The sequence below is a fragment of the Rattus norvegicus genome, chromosome 16, assembly GCF_036323735.1.
Source record: "Rattus norvegicus strain BN/NHsdMcwi chromosome 16, GRCr8, whole genome shotgun sequence".
In the NCBI taxonomy this organism is placed as follows: domain Eukaryota; kingdom Metazoa; phylum Chordata; class Mammalia; order Rodentia; family Muridae; genus Rattus; species Rattus norvegicus.
Genome location: NC_086034.1, coordinates 11,507,321 through 11,532,917, shown reverse-complemented (window position 1 = coordinate 11,532,917; position 25,597 = coordinate 11,507,321). Strand labels below are relative to the sequence as shown.

At 36.2% G+C, this 25,597-nt stretch overlaps 1 pseudogene; it reads left to right on the top strand.

Moving 5' to 3' along the window:
* Ralgds-ps1 (ral guanine nucleotide dissociation stimulator, pseudogene 1) overlaps positions 1–25,597 on the top strand; it is a 110,188-nt pseudogene that overhangs the window by 44,663 nt on the left and 39,928 nt on the right.

The window sequence follows — 25,597 nt, the reverse complement described above, 5'->3', positions numbered from 1 at the left end:
CAATGAGAAATAGATTGATAATACATTGTTAAGTGAATAGGCAACCAACCAATGGCCATTTATAGTGTCTTCTCTACTTTGAGGGTTTCCTCTTTGGAGAAATCTGTAGTTGAGTCAAGCCTGAAGATGGTAATAATACTTCTGGAAAAATGCTGAAATATAAAAGTTAAACTATCTGGGCCATTTCTTCTAGGGTCACCTAACCCTTTCCATGACTGTGTGGGCCCTATGAGGATGGCCAGTCCTGGATAAATCTTGAAGCTTTCTTCCAATGTGAGAAAAGAACTAGAAGTGATTTTGAACATCACCTAGACAGGTAAGAGAGAACCAAGAATCCTGGGACATTTGCAGTTATTTTCATTTGCCTTTATTGCTTCCTTAAAGACTTCTCCATGACCCTATTCTCTCATTTTTTTAAATTCCTTTTCTTACCTTCTTTCCATTATTCATCTCTTACATTCTCCCCATTCTCTCTCTGTTCCTTTACTGATCATGAACAGATACCTAGTAAGTTCTGAGCAGGTTTTTTACTGACTGATGCTTGTGTAGAAACTCACTTTTGATCTGGGGACCTTGTTTCTATACATAAGGCTTTCATGGTTGCAGTAGTGGTCATGTTAGAAAAAGCCTTACCATGAATGCTGTTCTATAAGGTGCCTTAGGGAGTGCTTTAGTGATTTACGCAATGATGGGTTCTTTCTATACAACCATGCTTGAAAGCATAGAACTGCTTTAGTCTTGTATTACAGCTGCCTGCTCTTTTTTAAGGAAACATCTTCAGAAGTTTAAGACAAAATTTGCCTGCTAGATATTTTATGGCATGATTTCCCCACTTGGTACTGGTGCAAAGCCAAGACCACTCCATAACTCCAGCTATACACAGAAAGCAAGCAGAGAAGGGAGCACAGAAACCCATAAGCATCTGTGGAAATCAACCAGGAGATCCATTTGGAAAATGAAAAGGAAATTGTAAGGAGTATTTACAGTATTCTGAGGAGAAAAAGATATATTTGCAAATTTTATTGCTGGATTTTATAGAATTCTTAATGTATTTCTCTCTGATGCTGCAGTAAAATTATATATTGAAGACCAGATATACTTTGTATTTTCACTCTCAGGCACTGTAGCTCTCATACCATGAATCTTTTATTTCTTCCTTTAAAATAAACAAACAAGCAAGAATGAAGTCATATGTTGAACACTTAAATTTGTTGCCAACTGAAGCATATGTGAGATATACCAAGGTGGCTGAGAGAGGCATGCCCCTACCTTAAAGAGATTCTAGTGTATTGATTACAGACATAAGCACATGCACCTGCACATGACTGAAACGTTTGAAAAAGAAGGGAAATTAATATTGTCAAATACTTGTAAACAAAGTCTGAATCTATGGGTGAAACTAGACATAAAAGGACAAAGGTCATGAAAAAAGATATAGATTTTATTTTATCTGCTTTGTAGTCATGATCAAATTTACAGACTATAAATTCCTACTTAGATTTCAGGTACTATATGCTCCTAAATGCTTCCCTGAAAACATTCTCTTGCAGAGCTCACTAATGCAATTTTTAACGCATTACTCAAAACCAAGTCAGGGAATCTTTTCAGTGTAATTGACTTTAATTGTCCCTTGACCTTTGAATGAGAAATGTTTCCTATAGGCACTTGTACTTGAACACTCAGTACCCAGTTGGTGGTGTTGTATGTGGGAGGTTATACCCCTCTTTAGGAGGTCTGACCTTCCTAGAGGAACTGTGTCACTGCAGACAGGCTTTGAGAATTTGTAGTCTTGTCCCATTTCAGTGTTTCCTTCTTCCTGTGCGTTTAAAGATGGCATCTTTCAGTTTCTTGTTTCTGGTGCCAGGCTTTCTGCTTGCTGCCATGCTTCCCAGTCGTATCCACTGGCAACCATAAGGAAAACAAACTCTTACTTCCACAAGTTGATTTTGACCATGGTCTTTGATTACAGCAACATAAAGTAACCAGCACAGCCTTGACCCAAATCTCAGCTTCTCTCTTAGACAACACATTCCGTATTCCTTCTCGGGATGAGATGCTTCACCACCCTTAGTCTTCACTCTCTGCACTTGTGATTATGAGGAAATATGTCAGGTAGACCCGTTGGCTTTTACTCCATCTAACGTTATGTAATACATAATGAATTAATTATAGCCATCCCTGTTATTTTCCTTTACTATTTCTTGTGGACATCTAAGGAATATTCTACATGAAGTCCCTTGCTTGGTCCCTCTCAGGGACCTGCAATGTCCACAGTTCTTCAGAATTCTGGGAATCATAATGCTAGAAAAGCTATGAAAAGGAGATACATACATTTTTTTTACTTGTTTCTACCTAGAGTGACTCATGGCAAAACTGCAAATGCTGTTTAAATTTGAATAGTATTTTCCAATTAAAGTTGAAACACTGGTTTGTAATCTCTCAGGAGTCAGCAAATAGTTTAATGTAGTTTGGTTTATTCTCCTGGATATAAATAAACAAATAAATAAATCTATATTTGTGTGTATTTATATTTACATATAGATCGATGTGCCCTTTCCATATTTCTGTAATGCTCAGGCTAGCCTAAAGCTATAATTTATCTCAACTGCCTCCAAGTACTATGATTAAAGTCATATGTCTTCATACTTGGCTTCCCTCCATTAGCTTCTTATAGAATTATTCTATTTACTATTTTTAAGTTAAATCAAACTTAGAGAACTGTAATTCTGTTGTCCTGAACAGTCTTAGGCATTAGGATAGAAAATCCCTGTAATTCATGAGCTCCACAATGACAATGTCCTTAATGGCATGACCCTTTCCACTAAGATTTATAGTTGGTAGACAGATGCTAACTGCGGCTGAATGGAAAAGAAAAGGGAGAAGGGAGAATTTAGTGAGGAAAAGGTAAAAGGGTTCACTACTCTCCAAAGAGAAGTTGTAAGGTTTAGGGACAGAAATGTAAAAAAGTATATCAGCCAGACTTTCCTGTTGACAAAACCTGATAGGTAACTTCAAAGATGGAGATTTATTCTGGTTCAGTGTTCTTGCTTCTTTTTATTCTAGGCACCTCGCTAAGTGACATCATTGCAGTTGTTGGTAGATGCATGCATTTACTTCATAGTGAACAAGGACCATGCAGAGTTCACTTTAGTTTACACTTTGTGGTGAAGAGAAAGCAGACATACAGGGGCTAGTTGCCACTTCTTACCTCTTAAAGTGAGTCTGAAGTGTCCTTCCTCACTTCCTGCCATTTCCACAACCTCCCAACAACAGTAATATGAGCTAGGAACTCATTGTCTACTACATGAACCCATAGACGACATTTTTATACCCAATCTGTAACAGGATACAAGAGAGGAAAGAGTGGCAAAGAATTAGGAATCCAGAGGGAGGAGAAAAACATTGAATTCTTAGAGTGAAAGTGAGTATATCCCTGCGTCAGGTTCCTAGGTGGGAGAAAACTATTGCATTCTATAGATGAGAGTTTCAGAGTTAGAGGAGAGATATTGGTGTCTCTAACACTATGTTCTTTTCTGCAGGTCCTCAAGAATAATTCATTTCCTTACCTTTCTACTTTCTAGACATTGCTTCCAATTTCCAGGTTGTGCTGAGGGTCCAGTACTGCTGATTGTCACTCTTGCTTCTATCCCACTCTCTTTTACATCCTACTTATAACAACACTACCATTTCTCTGGGCTCACTTAAACAATACAGGATAATTTTGTCATTCAAGGGCAGGCAACTAGCAACCATATTCCATGTATAACCTTAATTTATCTTTGTCATGTAACCTAACATACGCACAGATTACAGTGACTGTATGTGAGTAAAGTTATATCAATAATCCTGGTAGCATGACTGGTTTGGATGATTCACACAATTCTCTGCTTAGGCAGAGAATCAGCTCCATATATATGTGTGTATATGTGCTACATCTTTGTATGAAGGATGAGTCTTGACTGAAGTATATTCAAATTCATAAAGCTATTTTTCTCTCTCTGACCAATCACCATGGCTTACACAAAGAAAGTTCTCATGTTCTAAAATGTGAGATACTAGATGGAGCAAAAATTGGTCCATGAGGCTGAAGAACTGGGCTGGAGTTAGAGATGATTTATAAAAGTGAAAAGACCCCAGGAAAGGAAAGCACAGCTCATATACAACTTCTTAGCTCCTTTTGTTTCTTTATTGTATAGAAAGAGCCACTCTTTTATTAGGCTTAGACAGCTTTTGTGGTTGGTCAAACACTGCTTAGTGCCTCAAAATAGGAAGCCTATTTCTTTTTAAAAGGATTTATTGGGGTTGGGGATTTAGCTCAGCGCTAGAGCACTTGAGGCCCTGGGTTCGGTCTCCAGCTCCGAAAATAAATAAATAAATAAATAAATAAATAAATAAATAAATAAATAAATAAATAAATAAATACAAGGATTTATTTATATCCATCATCTACCTGTCTGTCTATCTGCCTGTCTACCTGTCTTCCCCCACCTCTCTCTTTCTCTTTCTGTGTGTGTGTGTATGTGTGTGTATGTGTGTGTGTGTGTGTGTGTGTGTTCTCCTGCCATGATATTGTGTCTGTCTGAATGTAAGAAGCCAACTTTGAGGAATTGCTTTTTCCCTTTCACTGCATAGGTTCTCCGAATGAGTCTCAGTTCATCAAGCTTAGCAGAAAATACTTTAACCTGTTGAACCGTCTTACTGGCTTCATCTCAACTTTTTAATTTGAAAAACTGTGTAGTATAGTTAGTAACAGATGAAATCTACAGAGTGAGCAAGTTTTGATGTTCATGGTCTGCATGAGACTATTTTGGAGTTGCTGTGTTTAAGTATGCATTTATTTTGAGCTCCTTTATCCAAATATAAGTCAAGGATGCAGAAATACAAAGTTAATCAACATATTTTCAGTAATGTGTTATTGCAAAAACATAGTACTATATAATATTTATTTGTGCAATATAATAATTTCTAGCATTTGATCAGAAGGAGATGAAGAACAAGGAATTAACAAGGATAATTATAAATAAAATCTTCATATATAATCATAAATAAGAACATATGCTCTCTGTGAGCATAAACAGGTCCAATGTTACGTAATCATATAGGATATAAATTCACTCTGGAAAGCCATGGAGGGGAAAGCCTAAAATTCTGATATTTTAAGCAATAACTAGGAACAGAAAACACAGGTGATATTGAAAAGGATGTCAAGGTTAAGAAATCCCTGAACCCCAGGTTCTGGCTCCCATGCCTGCAGGATCCTAACAACCAGAATATGCAGTGGAGTATGAGGAGTTTCACTAAATTTTTTAAAAAATACAAACAAAAAGTAAATTAAATGGTTTCTGCGGGAAAATATATTTTGGATCCAGTTTTAAAAAATATCAAATAAATTTTATTTAGTGTCAAAGAAAGGAAATTCATGTGAATAAAAGGAATTGATGAAAAAGAAATTGAAGATAATTGATGCATATAAGACTATAATTATAAATAGAAAGGATAACTAATACATGAAGGACCATAATTATTAATAAATGTATGTATATAAAGAGACAGATAAGCAAGAAGACATGTGCTACTACAGCTTTTAAGTCAAATAAACAGATTTTCTATGGAGGAAAACGAAGGCTATAATCTTGAATCCGACTTACTGTTCAGCAGCATGCATATATTTCTCAATAGAAAAAGACACATGGGAAAATTTTTCTATACTCAGACAAAAATAATCATCTACCTATTAGGTAAGTAGAGATATGTATGTGTGTGTACTCAGGCATGCTCATGTTTGTGTACCTGTGTGTGTCTTTTCACATAAGGGGACAAATATAAGGACAAACGGATTACATTTATAAAATAATACTTTAACTAAACATGTATGTTAAAGAATAACAAAGAGGAAATATGAATGAGTTCATGTTTAAAATACTTATATACATTTACATGCATAGCATTTCAAGAGATATTTATGGTAGAAACAACATGATTGACTCATAATTTTACCATAAAACTCAATAAAATACATAAAATCAGTTATATAGAACAATAAGAATAGGCTATAATAAATGACATGAAAATGAAAGAGTTTGGAATGATCTCAAAGGCCTAAGTTTCATTGTTTTCAATTAGATTCAAAAGCTCTTGAATGATCTTTTTTTTTCTTTCCTTTATGAAGGTGATATGTAGTAGAGATCATACTTTTTATTATAAATAAGAATATTTTATTAATAATATAGTAACCTAATGTAAGATAAATTATTAAATAATTAATTATTAAATTAAATTATTAAATAAATAATTAAATTATTCATTGAGAGGCAATTTTCACAAGGGGATATTTGTATGGTTGGCAGCACAGTAATTTAGGTAATTAAAATATAGTAGAATCTCAATCTTTATGTGCAGAAAGGTTAGGAAAAGAGGAGGGGCCTAGGAAGGGACACAAAGATCTCCCTGGGAGCCTAACTTAAAATTAGATTTCATCGGCAGACTGGGACAGGTGGGGATGGGAACTGGAAGAGGTGGAGAAAGAGAGTGCAGGGAAAGATGTCTAGAGTTTGGGGGCATTTCAGGGCAGTGTGGAAACTTAGTGTAGCCGAAGCTTCCTGAAATCTATAAAGGCAATCCTAATGAGTCTCCTACTAATGGGAGATGAGTGACAACTGACCATTTCCTGTAGCCATGTGAAGCTTCCAGTGGCAGGACTGTGTTTTATTCAATTCAGTTGTTGGCCAGAGGGTCCCATGGAAGTTCCCAAGTAACCGAGGATTTTCCCAAGGATTGCTCTCAGCAAACTGACATTGGGGTCCTATTGCTGATGACCACACCCATAGAACTCACTGAACATGAAGAAGTTGAGCTGGTGCCAATATGGAGCCTTCAGCTCTACTTTCTACTCTTTTTGGTAAGGGAAAGTACTCTGCAGGCTACCAAAAGAGAAATGTGGACACGAACCCAGGCACAAAACCTTTGACTTACATATAGACTATCCTGCCTGCAAGATGTGTTGGGTCAATGGTGGCATAGAATTTGTGGGAGTAGCCAAAAAATGTCTGATTTGACTTGAGACCCACTTTATGAAAAGGAACCCAACTTGACACTGTGTGGATATCTGAGAACCATAGACTGGACATCCCAGAGACCTAGGTTAAAAATAAACAATTCTGGTAAAAAAAAATTAATCAAGTGATTTCTAATGGTATTCTGCATACTCATAAATCCGTGCCTTAGCGGCAGTCATTAGAGAGGCTATGTCTAGCAGCAGATGGGAACAGGCTCAGACACCCACAACCAGATTTACCTAGAGAAAGAGTCTAAATTGGAGGTCTCCATCAAATTTCCTCCCTCAGAGCTGAAGGAACCCTGTGGAAAATGAAGCAGAAAGATGGTAAGAGCCACAGAAGGTGGAAGACACCAGGAGAACAATGCCCTCTGAATCAACTAAATTTGGCACTTGGGAGCTCCAGAGACTGAAGCAGCAAGCATTGGTTCCACACGCATTTCTACGAGGTCCTCTGCATATATATTATAGCTATTAGTTTAGTATTTTTATGGGACTCCTGACTGTGAGAATGAGTGGGACTTTGAATCTTTACTTGCTCTTGAGATTATTTTCCTCTTCTTGAAATTGCTGTGTCCAATGTTGATATGATAGTTTTTATTTCATTTTATCATATTTTACTTTGTCATGTTTAGTTGTTATCTCTTTGAAGCCTGTTATTTTCTAATGAGAGTCAGAACAGGAGCATTTCTGGAAAAGAGGAAGCTAGAGAGGAACTGGAAGATGAATAGAGAGGGGAAACTATAATCAGAGTATACTGTATGAGAAGAGAGTGGATGTTAAATTACAAAAAAGAATATACCTCAAGGGATATTGCTACCTATTCCAAATTTATTATGTAGTTGATGTTGGACAAGAGATAGGTATATGATATTTAGGTATTATTTTGAGCTGGTTATTGTTTTAATTTAGAAATTATTAGTGATATAAAAGGATATGATTATGTCTTCCCCTAAGCTCATGTGTTGACAGCACAGTGCTCAATGCAGTAGCACTGATAAGATCTCTGATCGGTCATATGGGTTCTGTTCCATTAATTAAAGCTGTTGGGGAAACAAATTTTATGTGACAAATAATATCAAACAAGCATATTTTTTCATATACTCTATACATTGTTTTTTTATTTACAAAGTTAAATAATATCTAAAATTTCAAAAAAAATGATATCCTATTAGTTTCCTTCCCTTTCCACAATCTTATAAAGTAAAATACCAGGCATAGATCTAAGGGAAAATGCAATACTATGGTAATTAAGACATATTTCTTTAATAATATCTGGCATAAGATGAGAACCACTCTGAAAATTTATACTAAGTGAGCAAACTGCAGGCTGACACTTATGTGATAGTGAAATGTACAATAGGATATGGTAATGATATCTTAAATTATTTTTAATTATATAAAAGCCAATAGAAGAATACATTAGACTATTGGCAATAAAATATTGAAATCACCAAATAATACAAGCACTTAAAATGGGTATTAATTAACACTAAGAACTAAAGTTGCAATAATGTAAAACAACGGAATACATAAAAAAAAAATAGAGTCTCAACGAGCTCAATCTGTAAGAAAGACTTTAACTGGAACAGCAGAACTCTTAACCAGAGACAAACTCTACATAGAAACCAGAGATGTTGTGAGTACTACATTTAGCACCAAGACCAGAGAAATCTGTGAAAAGTAGATAATTCTCTAGAAACATGAGAACTTTTCAATCTCGGTAGTCAGATGAGTTTTATAGCAATTGTTTCCCACTCAGGTATTAACTACCTTCCCAAAGCATACACCATTTAATAAAAAACTAGCCAAGCTAAATCAAAACAGGAAGACATCAATAAAAACATTGTGATTATGAACTTGTAACTGTAGTTACCTGCCCTGGACCTACATAAGGCAGTTCCTGTCAACAAACACTCATTGAAGTGCAAGTAGGGGGAAGAAATACAATTTTCAAAAAGTTGTACAAATAAGTTTTATTTGTATTAAGGATCATTTTATTATGAACCAATTTTATTAACTACAAATCTATCAATCAAATAAATCAATCTTCATGGCAATATGTAGCTACCTGAAACAGTGACACCACTATGTAAGAGTAACCAACCACTCTGATTAGATTTGAAGCCCTCTCATGCTTTGTACTGTAAGTCCAGTAACTAACTCATTAGTTACTAGGGGGATTTAAGCCCAAGGAACTAAATACAAATAGCATCAAATTGTCTTCTAAACGTGTATGTTCAAACACATACACAAAAGCCTTAATTAAAGCCTTTCTTTACACTGATGGGCAATGACTGCAGAAACTCATGGATTGTTATGATGCTGAAAATAAGTCAGAGTTAAGTGCTACAGAAGCTGGAAAGAACCCAGATGCCCTTCAACAGAGGAATGGATTAAAAAAATGTGATACATCTACATAATGGAGTACTACTCAGCTATCAAAAACAATGACTTCATGAAATTCATAGGCAAATGGAATGAACTATAAAATATCATTCTGAGTGAGGTAACTCAATCACAGAAAAACACACTTGGTATGCACTCATTGATAAGTGGATATTAGCAAAAAAGCTCAAATTACCCAAGATGCAATCCACAGAGCACAGGAAACTCAAGAAGTAGGATGACCAAAATGCGGGCACTCCCACTCCTTCTTAAAAGGGGAAAAATATCCATAGGAGGGGATATAGATGCAAAGTTTAGAGCAGTGACTGAAGGAACAGCCATTCAGAGCCTGGCCCACATGTGGCCCATATGTATACAGCCACCAAAACTAGGTAAGATTGATGAGACTAAAAAAATGCATGCCAAAAGAGACCAGATATAGATCTCTCCTGAGAGACACATCCAGAGCATGTCTAATACAGAGGTCAATGCTACCATCAAACCACTGAACTGAGAACAGGAAGGACCCCCTTGGGAGGAATTAGAGGAAGTATTGAAAGAGTTGAAGGAGCTTGCAACCCCATAAGAACAACAATGCCAACCAACCAGAGCTTCCAGGGACTAAACCACTCTCTAAAGACTATACATGGACTGGCCCAGGGTTCCAACTGCATATGTAGCAGAGAATAGCCTTGTTGGGGCACCAGTGGAAGGGGAAGCCCTTGGTCCTGCCAATGTTGGACCCCCAGTACAGGGGAATATAGGGGGGGTAGTAAGGGGGATGTATGGGTGAAATACCTGTATGTGGGAGGGGGAGGGGGAGGGGAAGGGATGGAGGCTTATGGACAGGGAAGGGGAATAACGTTTGAAATGTAAGTAAAGAAACATATCCAATAAAAAAGAGTTAAGTGTTAGATAAACTGCTTACACCACTGTCAATGCTCAGGGAGTTTAGCAGAAGAGAAGGAAGTGTTTGAGAACCAGAAGATGGTACAGAGGTTCACAAAATTCTACCCTCTAAACTTAATGCATCCTTTTCAGTTATGGACTTGCAACTGTACTGGTCCTCCAAAAGTACAGACCCTGTTAAGAGTCAATCATGAGGTGGGTTTACTAGGGCATAACCTTTACTGATGAACTAATGGCTACTAGCAGTTTCCTGGAAAAGAAAAATCATTGATCCTTGCTATGTACCCATTGTAAGTCCAACCAGTCTCTCATGATAGCTCTGAAATCATGAACATCTGAAGGCCTTGGTGGGTCACAAAGTTAAAAGGAAACAGACATGAATGTGGGTTGGCAATTTTGTAGAATGGAGGACTGTGGATGGTGGTGGTAGCGAGTTGGGGTTGAGCATGGTCAGTATGCCTGTGTACATGAGTGAAATATCAAATAGCAAACTTAATTAATAATGAAAAATTGATAAGGTCTTTTTAAGTAGTTTTAGCTAACTTCAAATTCATCATTCTCCTTTCTTGACCTTTGAAATGCTGGAATCCTAAGATCATGCTGCCACAGCTTGTATAGGGGGTATTTTTGGTATAAAGTTAACAAAATAATACTTTTAAAAACCTACATAAAACAGATTATTTTAAATGAAGAGGAAGCGCAACCACAAATCAGCACAAGTACTAAAGAAGTTGCAGAAATAGTGACTCGTTTCACACAGCTCTCCAAACCTGTGAATAGAAGTTGTAGCAGGCAGAGCTGGCTCCTACCCCCAAAGCAGTGCATGCAACCAGGACATATTACTAGAACGACTTTGCAAGCCTTATATGATAGTTTGTCTCTATGATGCAGCAAGGGTAGAGCTAGCAATCTAGCTCAAAGAAATAACAGGCAGTTTGGGCATGTGTGACAGAAATGAAGAGTTAGCACTAGGCATCCACAAAGTCATGTGGTACTCCCACCAGCTGTCTCTCTACACAAACAGCATAAACCCACAAAGCCTTCTCAGCCTGCCAAACATCACTCACACACAACACTCCCCTTGGGAATATAACCATTAATCATTTAGTAAAAAAAGATTCCATGATAGATAGAAACTATATTGAACTAGTGGAAAATATTAAGAAAATAAAAGGGTTATTCTTGTGTCCTATTGAATGAAGGATTGAAAGAGTTGGTGGGAAGAAGGTAAAATAAGTATAAATTAATACTACTTGCAAAACCCTGATAAGTACATATGTTAAAATCTAAAGTATAAATACTTGAAAATGGATATGAAATTAAAGTCTTTCAAATCCTTATGATTGAGGAAGTATATGGTCTTTAAATTTGACCAAAACTTTCTTCCTTATCTCAGGTAGGCTTTAATTAAGAAGTTAGGGTATCCAGTTCTCATAAACACACAAAACTTCCACCTAGCCAATAGTGTTTGAGTTTTTGTTTTTGTTTTTGTTTTTGTTTTTGTTTTTGTTTTTTTTTTTTTTTTTGGCAAATTTGAAGAACGGAATTCATCGCTCCCAGAAGGCTAAGTTCAAAACGGAGTTTGATGGTAGTTCCATAGGCCAAGGCTTAAAAGAGAGAAATAGAAGTTCCCACAGTAGAAGTGGACCTCTAGAAATGAGATGCCATTGAGGTACTTGTCTATGGGCATCCTACAGTGTTTATCAACAAGAATAATGTAAGATATGGGGATAAAGGTGACAAGCCATCTCTGTTGGCCCAACCATAAAGTGTCCAGATGCCTCCTCTCTGTTCCATCATAACAATTCTAGGAAAGGCCGCCTACTTAGAAGAAGGGATAAAGAGGGAAAACAATCTTTCTTTCTGTAATCCCTGGCCTCTGGCCGGGTGCAACCAAACCCATTTGTCCTAAACATTGTGGTATTCTAGAAAGAAAGGAATTGTTTATTCACATTGTATTTCACTCTTAACTCCCACCCCCCAGGGAGGGTTCTGAGAGTGGAGGGAAATAGAAAGCCTTTTCCTTCTCGGATAGTTTTGGAGCACTAATGAAAGAGGTTAATAGACCTAGGGCAAGACAGAAAGTTAATGTTAGGAGACCAAATCTTCTCCTAAGGAATCTCGCCCAAAGTAAAATTGCTGGTGCTTTGGTTCAGCAAAAGGAGCTATCTGAAAGCCCTGGGATGTAGCTACTTACTCAGTGGACCTACTTTATTTCTCCCCTCATCGTTTCCACATGCTACCAGGGAAATTGATCTCTCTCTCTCTCTCTCTCTCTCTCTCTCTCTCTCTCTCTCTCTCTGTGTGTGTGTGTGTGTGTGTGTGGGGGGTGTTCTCAGTCTCGTTAATAAAGGAATTTAAATAGGAACTCAAAGCAAAACTGAAGGCAGTTTACTTACTAGAGTTTAAGAACAGCAGTGGAATTTAGCAAGCAGTTGCACATTAGTAACTTCCAGAAAGAGGAAAATGAGGAAGAAAAAGAGACAGGAAGCAGAATCCACTTCCCATCTCCTTAGCACAAAGGGTTGTTTCTTAGCCATATGGTTTACAGGCCCAGCTGGATATTCTTCAGGAATGAGATAATAGTATGCAATATTTTTGTCTTTGGAGCAGATCTGAATGTTATGTCTCCACTTGGAGACAGATATAGATTCCATTAGTTTGAGCAGGAGGAAATAGCTTATGCTTAATGAGTCTCACCAGAGCCCAGACAGTTCCCCCTTTATATATAGCATTTGAAATGGTGAAGTGTGAAAGTTGGTGCTTACCTTTGTAGTGTTGGCATATAAACAGTGGGTATAAAGTAGACCATGAGGAAGAAGTCCGTTGTTAATGACCAAGGATGTATTTGCTGCCTAACAGAGGAAAGAAATGGCATAAATCACCGAATCAGATGAGGTGAAAATAGATACAAAAATGTAGTAGAAATTTTTTATTTACATTTCAAATGTATCCTCTTTCTCGATTCCTGTCAATAAACCTCCTATCCCATCCTCCCTTCTTCTATGAGGGTGTCCCCCCATCCATCCACCCACCTGTTCCTGCATTCCTGCCCTGATATCCCCTATACTCATGGGTCCAGCCTTGGAAAGACCAGATACTTTTCCCATTGGTGCCCAACAAGGCCATCCTCTGCTACGTATGCAGCTGGAGCCATGGTGGTGGTAGTATTGGGAGTGGAATGGAAGTCGAAGACAGTATAAACCATTAAATAAAATTAATAATGTAAAAACCAGTAGTCAGGGGTAAAAATTAATATACTAAAAGAAGATCCTTCATGAGCAAAAAATAAAGACTCATACAGCATAATTCAAGGCAAAGTCAAAACCCTGAACTTTTTCATTTGATTGAAAGAATGACCAACCATGAAAGAAACAGCCAATAATTTTTATGCAACCAAAAACAATTCTTGACATACATCAAGGATAAATTATTAATCATGGAGGACAAATTGGCAAAGTTAGAAATATAGTGAAAGAGTTTTCTACATCTTGTTCACTAGTGATGGATAAGTAGACCAAAGTAAATGTCAATTATTGATTTAGAAATGTTCATACAAAATAGGATTTAAATTCTACACATAATGTATTGTTTTGTCAATGTAAATAATGAAAGAAACTTATTTGTACAAATATTATTTTGAACTTCAGAACATATACATTTTGTATAAGAAAGAAATATTGATTATGAGTTAAGAATCAATCAGAATCCAAACAGGTTACAAAAAAGTATATTTTATGTAATCTATATCCATTAAGCAAGGTATAATAAAAGCAACAATGGGAGATAAGAATAGATTGTGCCCATTAAAAAGACACACATATATATGAAACATGCATACACATAGGGAACTATTGAGTTAGAAGAAATATTAAAACAAAAAGAACTGTTTAAGAGTCATTCCAAAAATAATGCTTAGGCCGAAAAGAAGTTGTAATGTTTAGTGTTATGTGCTGACCTGCCTGGATCATGGAATGTCCAAGAATCTGACAGGTATGTCAAACAGATGATTTCCCAGGGAGATCAGCATCAGTTGACTGACACAGTAGATGCTACATCCCATGTGGGTGAGCTTCATTCTATCCACTGAGGGCAGACATGGAACTGAGAGAAGGAAAGTCTGAATGCACTCTCTCTCTCTCTCTCTCTCTCTCTCTCTCATGCCAGCACACAAGCATTAACCCCTTTTCCTCCATAGACCCTGCACTCTGAATTTCAAACACAGATTAGAATTTCCATCATTATCTCTATTGTTCTCAGTACTTGAATATGTATGCTCTTTCTCCTTTGTTCTTCACGTGTGGCAGCAAATGGAGGAATCTTTTAGTCTCAGGTATCTGTAATAAACTACTGTAGATATAGATCTCCAGTTTTCTATTGGTTGTGTTTACTTGGAGGATTGACCAACAGAGTAATAAATACTGATAATATATGGTCTTAAAGTACAAGAAAAGTAAAATGAATTTATAGCTCAGAGGCTCAGCACTTACCGAGCATTGTGTAAGATCCTATATTAAATCTTTAAAATACACACACACACACACACACACACACACACACCCCACCACCACCACCACCACCACCCACAATCTATCTATCCTCTATCTATCATTTATCTGTATACACACACACAAACATACACACACACACACACACACACACACACACACACCACCACCACCACCACATACAATCTATCTATCTTCTATCTACCATTTATCTGTATACACACACACACACACAAACACACACACATACACACATATGATTTTGAACAAAAATGAGAAGGAAGAAATTTAAATACAATAAGGAAAATTATATTACAAAAAGGAGAAGACAAAATTAACAACAATGAAATATAAAATTCTAAAATGTATATAGCTTAAAAATTATAGCAATGTGTTTGGGTTATTATATCTTCATGGTTAATATTCCTAAACACTAGGATGTGGTCAGTTATACTTTAAAAATGGGGAGTTGCCTTAGTTACATTCTTATGCAGAATTTGGATGCCTCATAAAAATAACCCGAAGTGTCTGAGCGACAGATATGTTTGTTCTATGCAATGAACCACACTATCCCTTAAGAGGAACAGAGAGGACTAGGGGTTCCATTAAAGTTCCCTTCACCTGCTGACAATGCCAAGTGATCAGAAACAAAGCAAGACATAGATGGCAAGCATTAGGTAGGGTGATAAATTGCACTTCACACAGCCCCAAACAGTCCATGCTCATTTACTAACTTTAAAGACCTTCATCAAGGCAGGGAACCTCTGCCAGGAAGTTCTCAAGTGAGTGACCTTGAATTTTGGCTGGCTGATAATGGATCAGAAAGAATTGACAAAACCCAAACTGCTTGCTACAAGATGCATGGTTTCCTTCAGCAGACAGGTAAAAATTGAAATAGATTGGCTTACAAAAGAAAAGAGCTTTGGAAATATTGATTTTCATAAACATAACCCTTTGCATGGTCTGGAAATAGAAAGATACTATGGCAATCTGTTTTCTTGAAACAAAAATAATCTCGCATAAGTTAAATATGAGCAAAATGGGTATAGTTAGAACAAACCCATTTTCTTTTCTTTTTAGTAAAGAGAAGCGTACTTAGATTTCTTTTTTAATGAAGGGAGAGATAACACATTTTCATTTACGACAGGCATTGGCGCTTTGTTTGGAGTTGGATTCTACAAGTACAGTCAACTCTTATCTCTTTCTTCACTAGACCAACCCATGCTGTGCTCGCTAGACTTATGCCAACTTGACACAAGCTAGCGTTATCTGAAAAGAGGGAACGTCAGTTGAGAAAAAGTCTGATAAGATCCAGCTATAAGGCATTTAATTAATTAGTGATTGACAGGGTAGAGTCCAGCCCATTGAGTGTATCTTATTTAGGGTTTCACTGCTGTGAACAGACACCATGACCAAGGCAACTCTTATAAGGACAGCATTTAGTTGGGGCTGGCTTACAGGTTCAGAGGTTCAGTCCATTATCAAGGTGGGAACATGGCAGCATCTAGGCAGGCATGGTCCAGGAGGAGCTGAAGAGTTCTCAGTCTTCATCTGAATGCTGATAGCAGAATAGTGACTTCTAGGCAGCTAGGATGAGGGTCTTAAAGCCCATGCCCACAGTGATGCACCTACTCTAACAAGGCCACACTTCCAAATAGTGCCACTCCCTTGGTCAAACATACACAAACCATAACAGAGGGTGATGCCATCCTGGGACGGTGTTCCTAGGTTCTGTAGGAGGGGTGGCTAAGCAAGCCTGGGGAGCAAGCCTGCAAGCCGCACCCCTCCATTGTCTCTGCATCAGCTCCTGACTCCATGTTTCTTCCCTGTATGAGTTCCTGTCCTGATTTCCTTTGACAATGAACAGTGATAAGGAAGTTTAGACCAAAAAATCCTTTCCTCCACAACATGTGTTTTGTCGTGGTATTACAGCACAGCAACAGTGACCTTAAGAAACATACACAGTCAATGAAGTTTCACTTTGATAGTTACTTTGTGACTCTGAGAACTTAAAATTTTCTTTGCATCTGGGTTTATACGCTTTCTGATAATTTTTCAAAAAGCATCACCTCTTGGGTTATATTGTTCATTTTACCAACTTTCCTCACTATTACTACTGTAAAAAATTACCAAAAGACTATATAACTTTAAAGGTGAATTATTTAAACCATGTTTATGTTTTGATGGCTAGGGAAGAAAGAAGAAAATACAGAAAGCAGGTAGAAAAGTCCAGGAGTTGAGTTTGGGGAATTATTTCTTCACAAAAGGAATCATCTAGATGATTTCCTATTATGTTATATTTAATACATACACTGAATATTAATGACACTAAAATCTTCAGATTATATGAGAAACTTACAAAATTTAAACACTTTTATTAAGGTTAAAGACTTGCAATTTTGCTTTATTTCAAAAGTGTACACTCTATTTGTTATCATATAATTATTAAATTTGAAGTCAAATTAATTAATTGTATGTGCATATATATATATATATATATATATATATATATATATTCTGTTGAGAAATGCAGAGCAAATCTTTCAAATGCTCAAACTAACAGAAAAAAGTGACTTATTCCCTAGCAAGTGTTATGGTACCTTTGATGATTTTGGTAAGGAGCTGAGAAAGAGAAAGTCAGTCTTCAGGATGAATGGAGTTGTCAAGGAAAATGGCCAATTCAACCCTTGGTCATCAAACAGCAATTGGAATATGAAAACCACTGAAGGCATTTCTAGCTTTCATTTGATAGCCAAAGTTAGAGCATGATCACTCATTTTGGCAGGATATCGATAATTTGTTAAATTCATGGCTTTCAAGTAATTATCAAACACAACAAGCATATTTTTTTTCTGGTCTGAATGAAGGATTGAATTGTCTATTTTAATTAGACTCCAATTTTTACTTATTACTATGTATATGTATGAATATACATATTCACATAACTGTACATATATGTTGTAAACATACATAGAAGAATTCTTCAAATAGTATTCATATAAAATATACACATAAACATAAGTAGAAATGATTTTGTTTAAAATTCATCAGGTAATTGTAACTGGTGTCAGCCTATAGGGATTGTTTAGGCATTGGAATTTGCTGTCTCTGGAAATTTATGGAAGCACCAAATCAAAAGTCAAGTAGAAAGCTAGGCAAAGCTTATCTATCTCAGTGATATCATCATTAGAAATTGACAAATATATTTCCATAACATTCAATTTATCACTTGTGGCCCATGTTGGATTAGTGCCCTTTTCTGAATGAGAACTGCCATGTGGTACAATGTCATTTGACATTTACTGGCCTCAAAGTGATGGGAACAGGTTACCATTTCAGTTTAGGTAAAAGATCAGAGAGAATAATTATAAGCCTGTATAATATATTTCCTTGTTTTCCTGTTTGTTTTTCAAAGGAGCAATCACTTGTAGGCCAGGCTGACCTTGAACTAATGCTACACCATCAGTGTCAACCTTCTGAGGGCTAGGATTACATAAATGAAACATCGTGCCCAGACTTTGATGACAACTTTGATGAAATCATTTGCTAAACATTATGTTCATGTTTTTAATATGTAATAACTTTATAGAAAGCTAAACTTGTTTAAGCATTCAGTAAATATTTGGGCCAAACTAGCACCTGATTCTAGTTAATTTGGAATCTTTAGTTTAGGGATCATTATAATGATGACATTTAAAGAAAACAAAATGATATATTTAGAATGACCAAGGTGTCTATACAGATGCTCCTCAACTTACAATGTTTCAAAAATATTGTAAGAACATAGTTAAATAAAAATGAATTAATGAAACTAACCTACAAAATACTGTACCTTAGACTATATTAGTTTACAGTAGTCAAAAATTTAATATAAAGCATGTTTTACATTAATGTATTGAGTATATAATACAATTAAGTATTGAAAAGTATGGTTGCATGGATCCATTTATTCCATTATAAAACTCTTAACTCAAATCATCATAAATTATGGTAAGTTAGGGGTCATTTGTGTTGAATGCTGCCCATTTTATTCTTCCTGTATACAAATCAGTGTATTTCCCATCTCACATGCTCTTCTTACAATGTGAAATTAGTGCTTGAGCACTGTAGATATAGTCTATATTGCATTCTTTTAATTATTAGAAGAGCTTTTTAAATACCATGCCAACTGAATAAAACATTAATAGAATTGACAATAAATTATAATTAAAGAGAAATCATAAAATCCAAAACCAATCCTCTGTGTGTTTCTGCCTCTGTATGGCTCTCTCTGTCTCCCTTTCTATATCTCTTCTCCTCCTTTCTCCCTATACTCCTCCTTTCCCTGCCTCCCTTAGGATAATTTAGGGGGAAGTTTGCTACCATATTGTATGAAAGCATTCAGAGAAGTTAAAACCCTTGCTTAATTAAAAATGTTACATTTTTGGCATAGGACTCATCACCAAGTCTTGGGCCACCTGGGCTCTATTGAGTAGAGGCAGCCTGTGAAGAATCTTACACATATTACACGCCATGACTCAAATCAATGCTGCTTTAGCTGGTTAAGTTTTGAGTTGTTTTTTAGGTACTATTAGCTAATCAACACAGACAATTGATCACCTTATATTGGTTGCAGTCCAAGGTAAGGAGATTCTAAAATTATAATATTAGCTTGACCAGCAGGCAGTAAACCCAGAGGAAGCCTATTGACCCTGTTGTAGGCTATTGGTGACAACCCGAAGGAAAAATGAAGAACATCTCAAACACTGAAGGAGAAGGAAACCTTTAATTGACTCATGCACATCTAGCAACAAGTTAAATGTTGAATGTGGCATGTAGAAAATGAATTCAATGAACTAACTTTTTGAACTAGAGAATTATGGGCAAATGGTGAAGGTTCCTTGGCATGTTTATAATGATATGAGAGAGAAACTGTATTGTTAAATACAAAGGGACCAGAATATTCTGGGGCTGATATCAGTGTCAAAGGTAAGGAAAGACAAGAATAAATTCAAATTCTACATGGAACATAAGAAGCCTCAAGACTTCAGAAATATCTGCCATAGTGTCTCAGAGAGCTGCTCAATCAGAGAAAATATTGCCTTCCAGAGCCTTTCAGATAAGCAAATGTCATATAAGTGCCATGTCCCCAAGCTAACTGAGACAGGAAGTCTAAAATAGAGAAAGGCTTTTCTTTAATAGGTCCATAGATGTGGCTATTTGCCTATTACAGTTAATTATAAACTGATCCAAGGAGAGTTCACAAAGTGTAGAAAGAATTCCATCACTTTGACTGAAGAAATAAATACGGTACACAATGTGAAAGAACCCTTAAAACTCCCAATTAGTAGCTTTGAAGCATTCTGGAAAATATGCATAAACAGATCCCCCACACTACTCGATGTGTAAAACTGTATCTAATCTGCTAAACTGAGGATGCTGGAGAGTCATTTCCGGGTATTAGGGCTACTTTCTCTTTCAGAAACCAGCATCCTATATCATCCCCTGGGTTTGAGAGTTATTGCACACCTTGCAGTTTTACCATCTCTCCATAGGAAGGGCCATATCTAACAGATGCCTATTCTATCTCTGAATGCTAGGTAGACAAATTGACATAGTTCCTTTTCAGTTCACAAACTCTCAGACTTCAAGAAATTTTTTATATATCCCTTGAGAGACTGCACCTAAGCTACCTCGTTGACAATGGCAGATAATTTGATTGTTCAGAACCTGCATCTTAAAAATGAATACTTAAAAATCATTGGCATAATGGCCATGAACCTGAGATGAGACCTATAATCGGCTGTAGGGGAAAATGTACTACTGTTATTCTGCTCAAGGGACTCGGCAATAAAATGACTCCTAATAACACATTGCTCTATACATAGCACTCAACCTTAAGAGAAGCTGCCTTTGGGGTTGGGGATTTAGCTCATTGGTAGAGCGCTTGCCTAGCAAGCGCAAGCCCCTGGGTTCGATCCTCAGCTCCAAGAAAGAGAGAGAGAGAGAGAGAGAGAGAGAGAGAGAGAGAGAGAGAGAGAGAGAGAGAAGCTGCCTTCAATAGATAGTTATTAACAAAAAGATGCACAGCAGGACAATGTGCAGAGAACAAGAAACTTTGAAGCACTCAGTTCTAAGTCAGATGTCTTCATCAGACTTCTTATGTCAATGTACAGAGATAGATTATTAGAACCAGAGATAGTGGATATGCCCAATAAAACTGTCTTCCAAACACAACAGGATATATAAACATATGAGGCTGTGACAGTATGAACAAGGTTTGCAAAGGTTCAAGCCAGACAAACTCCCAGCACTAGGAATGGTACATGGGTACAGCTACAATCTGAGAAAAGCTCCATGCTCAACACAAAACAGACTCCATGTGAATGTATTATTTTGCTATTTTTTGTTTTATTGAATTCTTTCAGTCTGTTTTGATTCTCATGTTTTTGTCTTACATTTTGTGTGTGTGAGAGAAAGCATGAAGTTAGGTGGTTGGAGCGGTGGCAAGGATAATGAAAAAGTTAGGGCATATTAGAATATGACAAAAATATGTTGTTTGAAAAAATAACATTAGCATATCCTCATAGTATGAAGTGAAGCATCTAGTCAGAATCACTGAGAAAAATTAACAAACACTGGTAAGAATGTAGATGAGAAAGGAATCCTTACACATTGCTTGTGGAAATGTAAATCAGTCTAGCCACTATGGAAATCAGAACTGCCATATAATCTAGCCCATACCACTGTTAGGTTTATATCATAGGATCTCCAACATATCCATCAAAATATACATATTTTTTCTAGCACTGTACATTATGTCCAAATTAATAGGATAAATCTAGGTTTGTGTTAATAGAAGGGATAGAGAAGATGTGGTACACACACACACACACACACACACACACACACACACACACACACACACAAAGCGTTTTATTTTGCCATGAAGAATGAAATTACATTGTTTGCAGGAAAATGGATACAACTGGAGACCATTATGTGAAGCAAAATGTTGTGTTTTTGAAATGAGACTTGAGGTACTTAGGAGAGATGAATATTCTTGGACATGAGAATTATTGTGCTCAGAAAGTGATTTGTGCTTGGTAGTATTTTGCAAAGACGGAAGATCAATTCCCAGAATTCCACTAGAAATCTGAGCATGGTGATGTGTGCCTGGTTGAAGCACAAGATGGGAGGACCTTAGAGCCTTAAAGGCCAGTCAACCTAGATCTGTATCATTTGAATACTAGTCATCCAGAAAACAGCAAAACCTTCACTCCAGGAAACAGCCCTCAGATGTCTTTCTATGTATTTTTACCTGTAGATCCTACACTCACATTCCAGTTTTGTTCATTCTCTCTCTCTCTCTCTCTCTGTCTCTCTCTCTCTCTCTCTCTGTCTCTCTCTCTCTCTCTCTCTCTCTCTCTCTCTCTCTCTCTCTCTCTCTCTCTCTCTCTCTCTCTCTCTGTGTGTCTGATCTGGAACACATTTACTGAACTAAATTGAATGGCCTGTGAGGATCCAGAGTCCTCCTGTTTCTGCTTTACCAGCACTGGAATTACAAGCGCACATTACCATGCTCACATTTTTTGTATAATTCTGAGAATTGAATTCAGGACTTCGGGGTTTTTGTTTGTTTGTTTGTTTGTTTGTTTTTGTTTTTTGTTTTTGTTTTTGTTTTTGTTTTACCACATCATCTTTAGCCCCTGAACTTTAGTATAATTAAGCAACTAGTGTTAAACCTTCATCTGATCCACTGGCATACAATTTTGTATCTTTTAGACCCATCCAAGTTTTGCAGTGGAGATCTCTTTCATGGCCTGTATTGATGTGCTTTTAATTGACCTACCTAAATTTGCTTCCTTGTTCATCATCTCAACCTCTGCTCAGCTTTCAACTTCTCTGTGTCTTTCCATTACAATTAGTGTGTACCAGCAACTCTATGTGGATTTCGTTTTAGGTATCTATAGTGCAGGCTTAGGAGAGGTTCAACTGCCCCTACTGAAGCATTCCACAATAATCAAAACAGCAGGCTACTTCCTATCCTTTATGCCTATGAAGCCACCAAACAATAAATTACACATTGTAAGGTTGTCTTCTTGTAATGGACAGTTTCCTTAATCTTGTCTAGAAAAAAATGTAATGATTCCAAACACACACTGATATTTTTATTCCATAGAGTGTTCTGTTCTCATATTCACTGCTACCTTTATTACACAAGAAAAAAACATTTTCTTTATTCTTCTAAGGATTTGAAATATATAGACATACGTATCAAATAGGTTCTTTCTATTTTTCCATATAATAAATTAAAAATTAATAAATTAAAATATAGCTATTATCTTGCCAAATACTTTTTAAATTACTGATAAAATGGGCTTTTATTCATTGCTTTATTATAATGTTTATACTTTAAAGTCTTTATGTTATGTATTGCTTTTCTGCTTATATAATCTTACAAAAAGGGAAAGAACCAGCTCCCAGTGAAACTAGTGTTTGAAGCCAGGATCACCAAACTTTAGGATGATCATGTCACACTTATTATCATCTGTAAAACTCATAGAGATGGCGGTCTGTTAAAATCATAATGCTGTAATTATTTAAGTATATACTCAAGAATAAACTTGGCAGTATACCTGTGTGATAGAGTCCTTGTTTAGCATAGACAGGTACAAGTTTCATCCCACATAATGAAAAATTCTTGATGAGAATATCATTATAGTTTTGCTTAGTTTACACAAGTATCTTAATTGTTCAGAAAGTAGCAAGCAAAGCCACTATCTTTATTTGTTGCCTTGTACAGGAGGAACATCATTACTTCACTGTTGACTATTGTCTTAAATAGGGATTCTTAGTGTAAACTTTTAGAGTTTAAAAATGTCAGGAAACTTTTGGGGTTTTTTGAAATCAATTTTGTTTTTCCTGAACTGACACATTGATCTGGTGTTTTGTGACAACAAAATCCTTGTATTTCATGAGAGAGTATCTCATGTAAACCAGTTCTCTATGTAGCTAAGGATGATTTGAACTTCTGGTTGTTCAATTTCAACACACAGACTACTAGGATTACAGGCGTGTGCCACCATGATGCTTTTATATGATCCTGGAAATGAAAACCAGAGACCTGTGAAATTTAGACAAAGTCTCCACCAGCTAATCTGCATCTCCTGTTTGACTTTTATTAAATAACTGAGTTTCTAAATTTGTAGATATTGATTTGTAGATTTCTATTTACATAATGCTGCTATATTTTGACATATATCTTTGAGAAACATCCTGTGCAAATTAAAGTTGCTTGCTTTATTAATTCTGAGTATTGTGTGTTTTGTTGTGTGGAGGATTTTTGCTGCTGTGTCTTTGCGAGAACTCATTTTTATCATCAGTAAGCCTCAGGCCTCATTTAGATCATTCCTTAAGACATGCATCTGCTCCTTTTCATGTTATTTGTTATCAGTTTTCCCATGTCACTTTGTAATGAAGTTCTAATCTAATTAACAGTTTGGAAAGCTGATTTGTTATATGGAGAAGCCAGCTTACGACATGCCAACTTTTGTATTAGTTATCAGTTAAGCATTTCTTTTGAAGTTCTTGTTTCATCTCTTTTCTTCCCTTTCACTCTTTCAGTTTTCTCTAGTTTTATTGAATTGGTTCATGAATAATTTTAAAAGGATAAAATTTTATGGTTGTATTCTTCATTTGAACCAACTTCATTATCACTATTATAATTATTTTAATTACTACTACTATATTTGATACTGGGGAATAAAATGCAAGACCTTATGTATTCAAGACAAGCCACTCTACCATTGAGCTACAGTTGCCTGCTGTCATTGTCCTTACTTTTCAAAGCAAATAAAATATTTTATTAATCCCTTGAGAATTTAAAGCATGAATACAATGCATTTTATCAATCACCCCTTATGCCTCTTCCTACCAGGAGGCCTCCTTCTCAATATACTCCTCACTTCTTGACTACCATTTTGCTAACTACATGTCTCCCCTTTTTCCTTTATGTAACCCACTGTGACCACTTTGTCCTTCTCATAATATTCTCACAGGTGTGGGGCCATCCACTGGAGCATGGCTAACCCAACACCAGCCACACCCTTAAAGATACTGACTCTGCTTCCCCTGGGAGCCATAAATTGTCAATAGATCTTTAGCTATTTTTGGCCATTATGGCTTTATATTATGTAGGCTATCATGGTTGTTCTGATCTCTTGAGTTCAATGATCCTCTTCATATAAAATATAAAATATAAAGTTGTGAAAATATTAAATATTCCTTTGACTTTTTATTTTCCCAGTCTTTTTATTAAGACATTATCCAAAATTTTTGATTCCATTTTTTGTATTTTCTTTCTACTTATTTTCTTTCACTTTTCATGTGAGACAATGTCAAAATATTTAAAGTGTTGATTCTTTCCTTTTCTTTATTCTCTTCCCTTCCTTCATTGCTTATCTACCTGATTATTCACTTTGTTTTTCCATGTAACTGCAGGCTCAGAAACTTCTTACTAGTGGACTATCCATCAAATGTTGGTGTCAGCCTAGAATAAAAGCATTCAGATTTGGTCTCTGGAGTGTAATTTGGTTTACTGCAACACAGTTGTTCCTAAAATGAAGCTATAATTAGTAGGAATTAATTCATATCTTAATTAAGGAATTGTCTTTTCTAATAGTTTTTTAAACAAACAATAATATGTTTTGACATCTCCAAAAAAGGAAAACAATATGAAAAATTTCCATGTTAATTT